Genomic DNA, 11351 nt, shown 5'->3' on the forward strand with positions numbered 1-11351 from the left:
CAATCCCGTTTCCCAGGGGACTTTCCGGACTTCAGATTCCTAGCCGCCTTTAGTATATCCCCAAGTGAGGGTGTTTTGATATCGACGGCTGGGCTTAGAAATGACGTCTTTAACTAATTTTTGAAATACGTTACCCAGACTTCGTTTACTTTATCAGGGTCAGTAAGAAGTCGTCCATAATCATCTTTGACGAGTCCATCTGTCTTCGGACATTTTCCAACTATCTCATTGGTGATGTGGTACACTAACCGAGAGTCTCCCCGTCTAGCAGCTACTTTAGTCTTCGCAGCTTTCTGTTAAAGGACACTTTTCTGTTCGACCTTTATAAGCGCAGACGCTTGTCTTTGTAGCCTTATTATGCATAGTACACTGTAGTTCAAAGGCGTGACTCCCGTTAAGGGACAGATTGTTGAGAAGTGATTTTTTCTTGTCAGCTTCTTCTCGATCAGATCTCATGATTTGACGGAGATCCATTCTTTGATTGGCGACTTTTCATTACCAAGCGTTTTGTAGGCAGTATCATTATAGTTTTGTCTGATAGCAGTCCAAGCTGCCTCCAGAGTTTCATCTCGCAGTATATCAAGGGCTTCAATCCTGTTGGCCAGTTTTAGCACAAACTGTGACCAGATTTCCTGGTCATTCAGTTTTCCGCAGTCGTGGGGCCGTTGCCTAGTTGTCCTCACCTTTCTTGGGACCGGAAACTTTACTCTTATTTTTGCAACCATCAGGCTATGTTCTGAGAAGATATCAGCGACTCTAAATGCGCGCACATCAGACAGCGACGTCTGCCACTTCTTATTAATAATAAAGTGGTCGATCTGGGTTTTTGTGCCTCCATCAGGTGAAATTCAAGAGTACTTGTGTATACCTTTATGGGCGAAGAGAGTGCCGCCAACAACCAGGCCGAGTGACTGAGCTATTTCAAAAAGTAGCTCTCCATTTTCGCTGCATTCTCCAAGACCGTGGTTGCCCAAAACTTCGACACAAAAATCTCAATCGTTGCCAACCTTCGCATTGTAATCTCACATGAATATAGGAAGTCATGTCTGGGTATATCTTTAAGGACAGATGTCAATCCAGTGTAGAGCGTCTCTTTCTGATTGTCAGTGGCTTTGTTAGTGGGTGCATAGCACGTAACCAGGGTTATTTTGGCATGCTTCCCATGGAAACGAGCAATCGTAACGCGGTTGCTCACGAGTTTCCAACCAATCAGGGATTTTTCACATGCTTAGAAATAACTACGGCGACTCCTTGAAGATTAAGGTGTTTCCACTGGTGAGCAGTTACATTCCGTTTCCCGGCCATCACACTTCCAAGAGGGTCATACAATTTTCAATGATAATTTCGCATTAAAATCCTATCCGTTGGCTGGGTGCAGGAGTCGTCATCGAAAAGAGAGTTTCGATTATTTTCTTCTTGGATGTTTCTGTTGCAACTTGTTTTTCCCTAGGGAGCTCTCTCTCTGATTCTGGGAGAGGGTTGCAAGCCCACTGCCCACCCTCCTTCTTTTGCAGGCTTAGGATTGTCTACAGCCGAACATAGGTTCGAGCTGCAGGTGGAGTTTTCAACTGGTCAGTTTTCAATTGATGAGTATTTTGTGCTTGAACCTCTGTTATGGCAACTGTATCAACACTATGTTACTAACAGTTAGACTCTAGTTCAGTCAATTTGTTGAAATCAGGCTTTCAGCGTTCGTAACAAGGAACTTTGAGAAAATAAAACGATTACATCATGATTACAGATACGAGCAGATTTTCTTTTGTGGAAGCTAAATGGGAGTAAGAGAAATGTGGAACTGGGAAAGACAGACATCTTTCTAGGCGTGAAAACTGTGGCCCGTTTAAGAAGTAGAATAATAAAAAGGGAATAGACTGGGCCTGAGAGGAAAGGAGGAAGGTCAGTTGTTTTCTGAAATGAAGTTAACCAAAGAAGGAACAACAAGAGATTTGGAGATAATCTGTTAAACTGCTGTTACGCGTTAACCGTCATGATGGGAACGATGATTCGGGTGTGCTGAAATGTCTTTCAATTGTGGACAGTGGGGGAGAGAAACATATTAGTACGATTAAAATTGTACTCGAGCTTCACACATTTTCCTGAGAGGTCACATTTACTGAAGTGAGGCAAACAACGATCATGCTGTTCTCTATGACATAGGCTGTTGAGCTCCACTTCAGCTCCCACACTATAGTCTCTGGGCCAAGGGTAAGCGAAGACCACCCTTTTCTACCCAAAGCAAGATTCAGAAGCATATTTTCAAAATGTAATCTCATGTTCATCAATCAAGTCTGAGATAAAAACTTTCTGTAGGAACTACGGGCTGGCAAAAATTTACTTGCTCGCAAAAAAAATGAAATAAAAGCAAGACAAACCAAAGCGTTACGCTGGTAATACAATTAAGCTTTGTAATGTGTGTTTTTTTTTTGTTTTTTTTTTTTTTTAATTTAATCTTCTATAAGTTAGTAATGAGTGCTGAGCTTAACAGCTCTATTTAAGTTGCTACTTGTAAGAATTTGAACTATGTTGTTTAGCTTGTGTTTTTCTTTTCTTTTCATATGAATGTTTGCGCGATTTCTTAGTTTTTAATTCATTCATCTATGGAAGTGATTTTTGTAGTTTGTCGACTTTTCTCATTTTCTTTATTTTATATGTTACTTCTGTATATGTTAATAAAGGTGTCAATATTTTTGCCACTGCCACAGACAGTGCAGCTTTATCTGGATTTCCGCCGTGTTTTATCTTGTACTTGTTTTGACTTTAATCGATTCCTCTTCTGCTTCTTCCCTATCTTCAGGCACGACATCTTAGCTATTCCCCTAGATTTACGCATATGTCACATTCCACAGTTTCTCACCACGAACCCCCCTCCGTGAATTCTAAGGGTGAACACCTGCAATTCCTAACCTCACAACTCTACACCAACACGATACCCAACGATAAGCTACAAATCCTATCCACAAGACGCGATATTAGTCAAAAATATACGATAGTACGTTAAGTTAAACGTAACTTAAAGTTTAAAGCCATTCACAATCTTCAAATCTTCTTTGAGCCTCAGCGTCAGCTGACCACCAAGAGACAAAGGGCCCATTAGCGAGTTTTCCCAGCACCACAAGGAACTCCAAAAGCTGTCGAATCTTTCAAATGATATTCCCTTAAATTTTGGTTAAAATTTATAGGGCTCTATATTGTGTCAACAGTTCGAAAAATATAATCTTTTACTAATTGTTAAGCAAAGCGATATCTATTCAGTACACCTACAGTGTAAATAATACGTTCCTGCGTCGCCAATGTTTTCAAAGGGGGTAGCACCACAGAGAATTCTCAGAGCTGTCAGAGCCCAAATAGTATTCTTTTTGAGCTGGTTTATAGCATTTTCCTAGGAGGTATGCTAGAAAATTTTTAGGGACTGCCCTTTCCAGAACTTTAAAAAGAAGTGACTGCCCCATTTAATCGCAACAAACAAAGTTTATTCTTTCTAATGATGTAAGCTCCAGAATTCTAAGTATCTCTATCTCTGGCACAAAATGAGAGAAGCAAAATGTTTTTTTCTAAAATTTCCGCCAAAGCAGATGTCGGATTTTAGTTTTCTGTTATGAAAATTTTAGAAGTTATGGCAAGAGCGCCCAGTCAATTCTAAATCGACTGGCCACACCACAGTAGACAGAATATAGCAGTATGATCATTCTCTATCTCTCCCATTATAAAAACCCGGACAGGGGTGCGAGTGGAAAGAAGCAGGCTAAGCAAGCTAAGGCAGAAAGAAGTGGGAGGAGCTTTTTGTTCACGATGACCAGAAATGATCTGCGATAAGCTTACTGGTATATTCAGAAACAGGCTAAACAAGCTAAGGCAGAAAGAAGTGGGAGGAGCTTTTTGTTCACGATGACCAGAAATGATCTGCGATAAGCTTACTGTCTATAAACTGTGGGCCGCACAAACTAAAACAGTCTATAATGGACAAAATTTGGCCATTGTTTAAGGTACTACACTGCCTTATACATGAGGCTGAAATTACTATCCGAGGCTTATAAAATGAAACATTGCAGGCAGGATTCATGTTCCATGAATGGTATCAAGTTTTCCACCATTGCCTCAGTGACAAATCTAAAAATAAAGTACCTCAGATAGATATTCCACAAATTGTATTTAGTCTCCACCAAATTCGGTATCATCGGAAGCCATTCGTGAGACATAGTTAGATAAAGCATGAATTTTTGGGGGAAATAAAATTTTTTTGTGAAATGTGTGTACACTTGCTGTGTTTTGGGCTTGGAACACTCATTTCCCAAAAACTGTCATCAATATTCAATACCAAAATTTGACTAAGATGTAAATCCCAAATAATATTAAAAACTGTGTCTGCTGGGGAGTTGTATGAGGCATATCTGTGTTGGTGGTTGAATAAGGAGTTTTGTGAGGCGGGAAGGTTGATCTGTAGGGGTCGAAGAATGCGTAGTGGGGATTATTGGGGTAGAGAGCTGTGGGGTCACCGCTTGGACCATAGGTTTCTAACTTTGCGAAAATTTCTACTTGACACGGAAGACATCTGTGTGCGGTAAAAATATTACGGTGAATTTGCCGCTTTTAAGGGAGCTCAGTTAAAGCCCATTTGTTCAAATTTAGCGAGTGCTGCGGAGCAGGCCAAAGAAAAGGTTTTGTTTCTAAGGAATAGCGTTTTTGTTTCATTTTGTATAGACATAATTATCTGGAATAAACTAATGTATTATTTATTATTACCACTAGCAGTAGGCTAAGCCTAGTGACCTTTAAATGAAACTTAATTTTAACTTTTGTAGTTTAAAAACAGGCTTCCACTCTTATTTTGACCTCGCTTTTTGACAATGCTGTAAAAAGATTCAAAACTCTTAAACTTAAAAAAAGAATGATACGAGCGAAATAGTTTGGGAATCTATTATTGAAACCGAGATTTAGCTAGCGATATATTGAGCCAATCATAATTCTTCAAAGAATGTTCTGATTGGCATCAGTCAATCAATAAATCCTGTGAAAAATCTGACTGGCTAAAACTAGAGATAACAAAAACTCAATATTATCAACATTCTATTGTGAGTGGACCTTAGAACCGTTGTTGATAAAATAATTTAAATAATACGTCTATGAAGTCAGTTAAACGAAAGTTAGTCCACAATCAACTTGCATAGCAAGCAGCTGAGAACAAAGTTTTGGCCGGGTACTACCGCTGCCATTCAAACCCACTTTAATCTGAACTAATGCCAATGGTCTAAATAGCCTTTTCATAACCATTCAATCAAACTCAATTAAGCTATTGTTATCATGCTACTGTAGAGACTTGAGCGTGATTGACAGTCTGATGTAATTTTTGATATTATCACAAGAAAATGCGGCCGATGCCTGTCATAGTTGCTAAATAGCAGTAGGTAGATTATCAAGATATGAGCTACCCGTACGAACTAGGCTGAAGCAGCTGGCACCTAAGCCCACTTAATGCTTTCTTTCAGATTGATAAATTGTCAGGGCCACTTTCTTCTATATAACAGAGTTCTTACAATAAAAATATGTCAAACAAAATATCTCTAATCATTAGTGCCGCGCCGAGCCTTATAGACTTTTGCAACAACTCTTGATACCAAGGCCGTATCCGGGGGGAGGAGGCCCCGCCGAAATGCTTTCAGACTCGTAATAACGTAATAAAAAAACACATTTTGATGCGTTTTTTAAAGTTTTTTTTTGTAAACCACCCTCCCCCGAAAAAATCCTTTTGCTACCCCTCCCGCCCAAAAAAGGCTCCTGGATACGACCCTGTCTTATATTCCAAACTTTTATTGGAGGCAAAAGAACGGTTTTTACACGACTGGAATTTAAATTCATCTAATTTTTATTCCATGCTGTTGCGTTACCAATTCAACTTTCTTTTTTTAGCTTCATGCAATAGCTGATTATGCAATAGCTTTGTACAGAAGAACTGTTGACAGCCAATACTTTGGCTCTGGGGTAAAATTTTTTCGTTTATTTTTCTAGCATTTAAGTGTCTCCCACTCAATATTTTTTCAAAGTAAATTTTTGAGCAACATTTTTGAGCAAGTTTAGTTGAAAATTCCAGTTCTGATTAATTTTCTGTGTAATTTTCTAAAGCTCAGACAATTTCTAAAGGTCAAAGGCACAGACAATAAAAAATAAATCAATAAATAAAAAAAAACGTGGTACTGAGCTAAAGAAAATAGTAAAACTTTATATATGTTTAGAACCCTGGCTGTTCTTGAAGAATACAGTCGAAGTAGCTATACTTATATGTGGCCAGTATATTTTTTTTTTTTTTCGTTTTGATTTATACATTGGCACCAGGGGACCGAGCTTCGCACGGTGAAAACAGCAAAATAACGAAGAATCCGTTCGCAAAACAACATTAATTCCGCGTTCTTCTAATTGCTATAGAAATAAAAACATTTGCGCATTCGACGTCTGGGTATTTGTCAAGTCATTCGTGTGAAAAACGGTTTTCCAAAATTGATTGAAGCCCAAAACGATCTAGATCCTATCTAAAACCTGTTTAGATCGTTTTTTATTTTTTTCTCAGCAAAAATGGTGGTGTGCAATAAAATATATGTATATATATATATATATATATATATATATGGTACTGTTGCTTTATATGGACCTTTACAAGGAAACAAGCCACGAAAAAACCGCCCATTCAAGAGACCGCTATAGAGTAATGCAATGCAAGACGTGGTTTTCATCGCGTTTGCGATATTTAAACTGTTGTCTTTTGGGGTTTAGGGGGGAGGGGGGAAGGCACCTAGGTTAGATTAGGTTACGTATTTAATATATGCTATGCTTTACCTCTACCGGTACCCATGTTTAGTTCAAAGCATAATCCAGGGATGCACGCGTAATGCGTTGAACATTCCTTGATTCAGTGAATAAATGACAAGCATTGTGCTATCAGTATTAAAAAAAAAGAGAAAAAGTACATTTGCAGAATTAATACTTTAAAAAAAAACTTAATTCGTTCTAATATACTCTTAAAATATAATTTGTACTTTACTGAAAAAAATTTAAATGAATTTAAAGAAATAATGTGCATTTTCAGTTTAATATACATATACTGATATTTATTCCTTAAAACCTTAATTAATTTTTGATTTCTTTAAGTTATAAAAGTGAAAAAGAATAATAGATTTTTTTTTAGTAGAGTACAACTTTTATTCTTGCTTTTATAAAGCATAGGGGTTTTGAACCCTACTCATATTAATTTCTGCTCGTTTTGAGTTTGACTCTGGTATTTATTTTAACTTCTTTTGTTTTGGGTTTCATTTATTTATTGATACTGATTTGTGGTAGTTGTATACTTGGTAGATTATTTGATTCTGTTATCGTTCATTTTTGGTTTAATGGAGGTCTTTACTTTTTTTTGCAAAACTTATTTTGTGCAAAAAGCTTTTTAATTAATTTCTGTTCGTTTGATATTGACATAGTCTTTTTCAGGGATAAGAAAATAATAGTTTGAATCTTTCTGGTTTTCCTTTAAGAATTTATAGTTTGGTCTGCTATTTATATGCTGGAGAAACCTTTTCAACAATTTTTAACAACATAAACTCTTTTGAAATTCATGACACAAATAGCAGTGTTTAGTTTATTCATAAATTATCTATTTGACCTGATAAATAAAAGTTAATACCATTCCCAAAAAATTATATTTGTGATCTTTCACAGCCTGGATAGACTTACACTCTTTGATTTAGTAAAATTTTAAGAGCAGAAGTAGTATTAGAAGTAGCACCTAAAATTCGAACTTAATACCCTCAGTCGTTCTTGGTATATTGCTTAGATGTCTTATTGGCCACCAACATACAGTGTGTTTTGATTTAATTTTAAAGCAATATTTAGTTTTTAAGCATAATGGGCAAATTACATAACTGTGCGGGGTTGACCTACCCAATAACCCTAAGGATAGAGTCATTAGACCCTTTAGCTATGCTGAACAAAATGGCAGTCTTAAAACCTTGATTGGAAGTGTCTGGAAAATTATGAGCTAAAGAGGAGGACTGATTGCCCTCCAATAACCTTTGACTCTTAATAGGGGACTAAAACTATTCATTTTCAATCAAATTAGTTCCTCTAAAATATCAATGATACCACTAGCTATGATAGAGCATCACTGCCTATGTCCTTATATGCCCTATTTTGCTTATATCCCCTTTTAATACCTGCATGCATATAGGTTTTTCGTTTAATTGAAGCTCCTCCTAAACGTTCCCTAAAAGTTTCAACTTAATGCCATTAGTTAGTGTCGTTAGTTATAGTAACCGTAGAAGCAGCATTAAATGAATACACACAGTGTCTTCTGGCTAGGTCAAAATCCCCCCAAAAAGGTTACTATGAAGGTATGAAGGTGAAATTTTCAGAGAATATTTCTGTTGTACGGATGACAACCTGCCATCCGTATGCAGGTTGTCAAAAGGGCATATCAGCAACATCTTAGGAAAAGTTTCGTGTGTAAAATCAAAACTTACAACTCTTGTTGTGGGGGATGCTGAACCTAACCAAAAGACAATATTTGCATCATAATACTAATGCTTCTACTTCTACAACTACTGCTACTATTACTACTACTACTACTACTTCAGTATAGCGGTAGCGATCATTCCGTAAACACCTCTGTGAGCGCTGAACGAGTTTCCTGTGGTAAACTGGTTTTTCGTAATAGTGACTGTATTTGATTGGATTATCTTATATCGAAGGACTATTTTAGTCTAATACTGGCAGTTTTAGGGCATGTGCGTTAACGTGCACTGTTCAGTGCCGTGCAGAAAAGGCAGGTGGGCCGACTTCACACAGTTTGGATTTGAAATCCACTCGGATGCATTAGTGAGGCTCGGCCCTCACTCAAAGATAAGTCTTTTTGTTTTGTTTATCGGCTCATTCTAATCAGATTTTTAATAATTATGCAGCGTTTCGAGCAGTTTGATGTTGCGCTGGCTAAATTCAAGAACTATCCCCTTTGGCCGGTAACAATTATTCAGCCTGGAAAGGACTCAAAAGGGAAGCCTAAATACCTCGTTTTTTGCTACGGAAGTCACGATGAATTTAGGCTCATTGATGCGAATCTTCCAAAATATAACCCTGAAACGACTGATTCATCCACGCCTACTGTTAAAAATGCATTTGCCGAGCTTGCAAGTGCTCCTGAAATTTATCAGACTCTTTCGAAGATATTTTTAGCCCTGAAAGCTAGAGGTAAAGTAGAGTCCACCTTGGTTTCTTCCAGCGTTGCCCCAATTTATGAGCAATTAGTTGCAACTGAAGCCCAGCTAGAGAAGACAAAAAGTGATATGCTTGAAAACATAACGCAGAAAGTGGCTGAAAAGTTTAATGATGCAAGGTCAATGAAAGAGCCTGCTGAACTAATAATCAGCCAGGTTTATGATGCAATCATACTCGAGTTTAATCTGAAGTTTGTGAAAATTGAGCAGGCTTTATAGGGTCTGAGAACTCAAATTGAGAACCTCGAGGACACAATCATTCGAATTGAAACAAAGCTGGATTGTTTTGATCAGGAGTCCCTACTTGACAGCCTTGTATTTCATGGGGCCAAACAATTACCCAATGCGCGGCAATACTTCAAATTCTGAACAGCAAAATGTCTCTGACTGAACTCTCGCCTTCTGATCTCATCAATGTGTACCGTCTCCGCCTGAATAATCAGACCCCACAGACTGAAGAAAGTTCTACTGGAGTTGCTCCGATCATTGTTAAATTTTTGAGCAAAGATGTAGCCCGAAAAGTGTTTAAAGCAAAAGCTAGACTTACATCTACTGGTATTTTTATATCGGAGTCCCTAACAAAGCGTCACCAGGATATTTTGAATGCGGCTAAACACAAGTACGGTCAGCGTAATGCGTGGTCGGATCAGGGTCAGATATTGGCAAAGCCTAGTGTAGGGTCAGCAAAAAAGAAAATAAGGTCTATTGCTGATTGCATTTAGTATTAGAAGGTATGATTTGTTTGTTTGTTTTGTTTTTCTATTTTTTATTCTTCTGTCTCTACTTAATTTTCATCTCTTGTCCCTTTGTGTCCCTGCTTTTTTTATGTATTTTTGGTTTTTGTTTGTATTTTTTTTCCTCTCCACTATTTATTATTTCAGATTCAATTGTTTTGGCTTTTCTTTTTTGTTTTTCAGTCTTATGTGTGTACAAAAATGAGTTCAGCGTTACCTTTGTATAGATGCCACAGCTCTGCTGTGATGTTGACAACCTTTGGTCTGGTGGGTTTGGTCGCTGAGTGGATCTACCATCCATCGTAAGTAATTTGATGGCTTCTTTTGATGACCAGGGTGGTATTAACTCTTTGGGGGGACGTTTTGCTGAGTTACAAAATAATCATTTAAAAATTGAAAGCGTAATTAATAATTCAGTTGGAAGTAGAAGTGAGAAGAATAATAAGTTTGGCTAATAAAAGTAAAATTTCGCAATTAAATGGTTCTGCCTCCTCTAAACGAGATGGTATTTTCTCTGTGCTTCACCTTAACATTCAGGGACTTTGTTGGTCTTTTGATGAGCTGAAATGGATAATTATTGGTAGAAATTCTGATATTATTGGATTATGTGAAACTTTCCTGGATTCAAATAAGGATATGCTTTTAGATATTCCAGGATATGGATAGGGAGGCTGAACAGGAAACAGATGGCGAGAGGCGGGCTTGCCCTTTATATTGCTGATCGTCTTGCATATACTGTCCGAAGTGATTTGAGCAGAAATGAGGAAGGAAACTTTGAATCCCTTTTTATTGAGGTTAAGTCAGGGTGTAAGGGGTGGGTTTGGTTTACAGATCACCTAGTGGATCTATTCCTTCGTTTATGAAAATTCTGGATTCAGTCCAAAAGCATCCCTGTGAACTAATCCTTATGGGCGATTTCCACCTCAACCTGCTGGATCAAAATTCTGCTTCAGCTATAGATTTTTTGTCGATGATGCTCTCTTCGGGAACTCTACCTTCAGTTTGTATACCAACCCGAGTTACTGAGACGCATGCGTCTCTTATTGATAATGTTTTTTCGTCACTAGATGTCGTAGACAATTCCGGGCTGGTTAGTGACATTTCTGATCATTTCCCCGCTATTTCCCGATATAAGAGCACTGATCAAGCGCAGCGTATAGCATCACCATCTAATCTCCCATTTTTCCGTTTTCGTTATACTGTGCTTAGTCTGCTTAATTCCCGTCTGACTGATCAGCCATTGGATAGTTTGATTTCTGATTTGGATTTTAACCGCTCTTTTGATATATTTTATGATTTAGTGAAAGAAAGTATCCTAGATATTTGCCATCACGGTTCAGCGCCCCATACTTCGAAAAGGATAGCACCG

The 11351-nt window shown here is 37.8% G+C and overlaps 1 pseudogene; it reads left to right on the forward strand.

Moving 5' to 3' along the window:
* The first annotated feature begins 8930 nt into the window (after positions 1-8930).
* Positions 8931-9970, forward strand: LOC148949507 (uncharacterized; annotated as a pseudogene).
* The last annotated feature ends 1381 nt before the right edge of the window (positions 9971-11351 follow it).

This window comes from Artemia sp. Qi Xiang Cuo, chromosome 8 (genome assembly GCF_049724085.1).
Source record: "Artemia sp. Qi Xiang Cuo chromosome 8, ASM4972408v1, whole genome shotgun sequence".
In the NCBI taxonomy this organism is placed as follows: Eukaryota; Metazoa; Arthropoda; class Branchiopoda; order Anostraca; family Artemiidae; genus Artemia; species Artemia sp. Qi Xiang Cuo.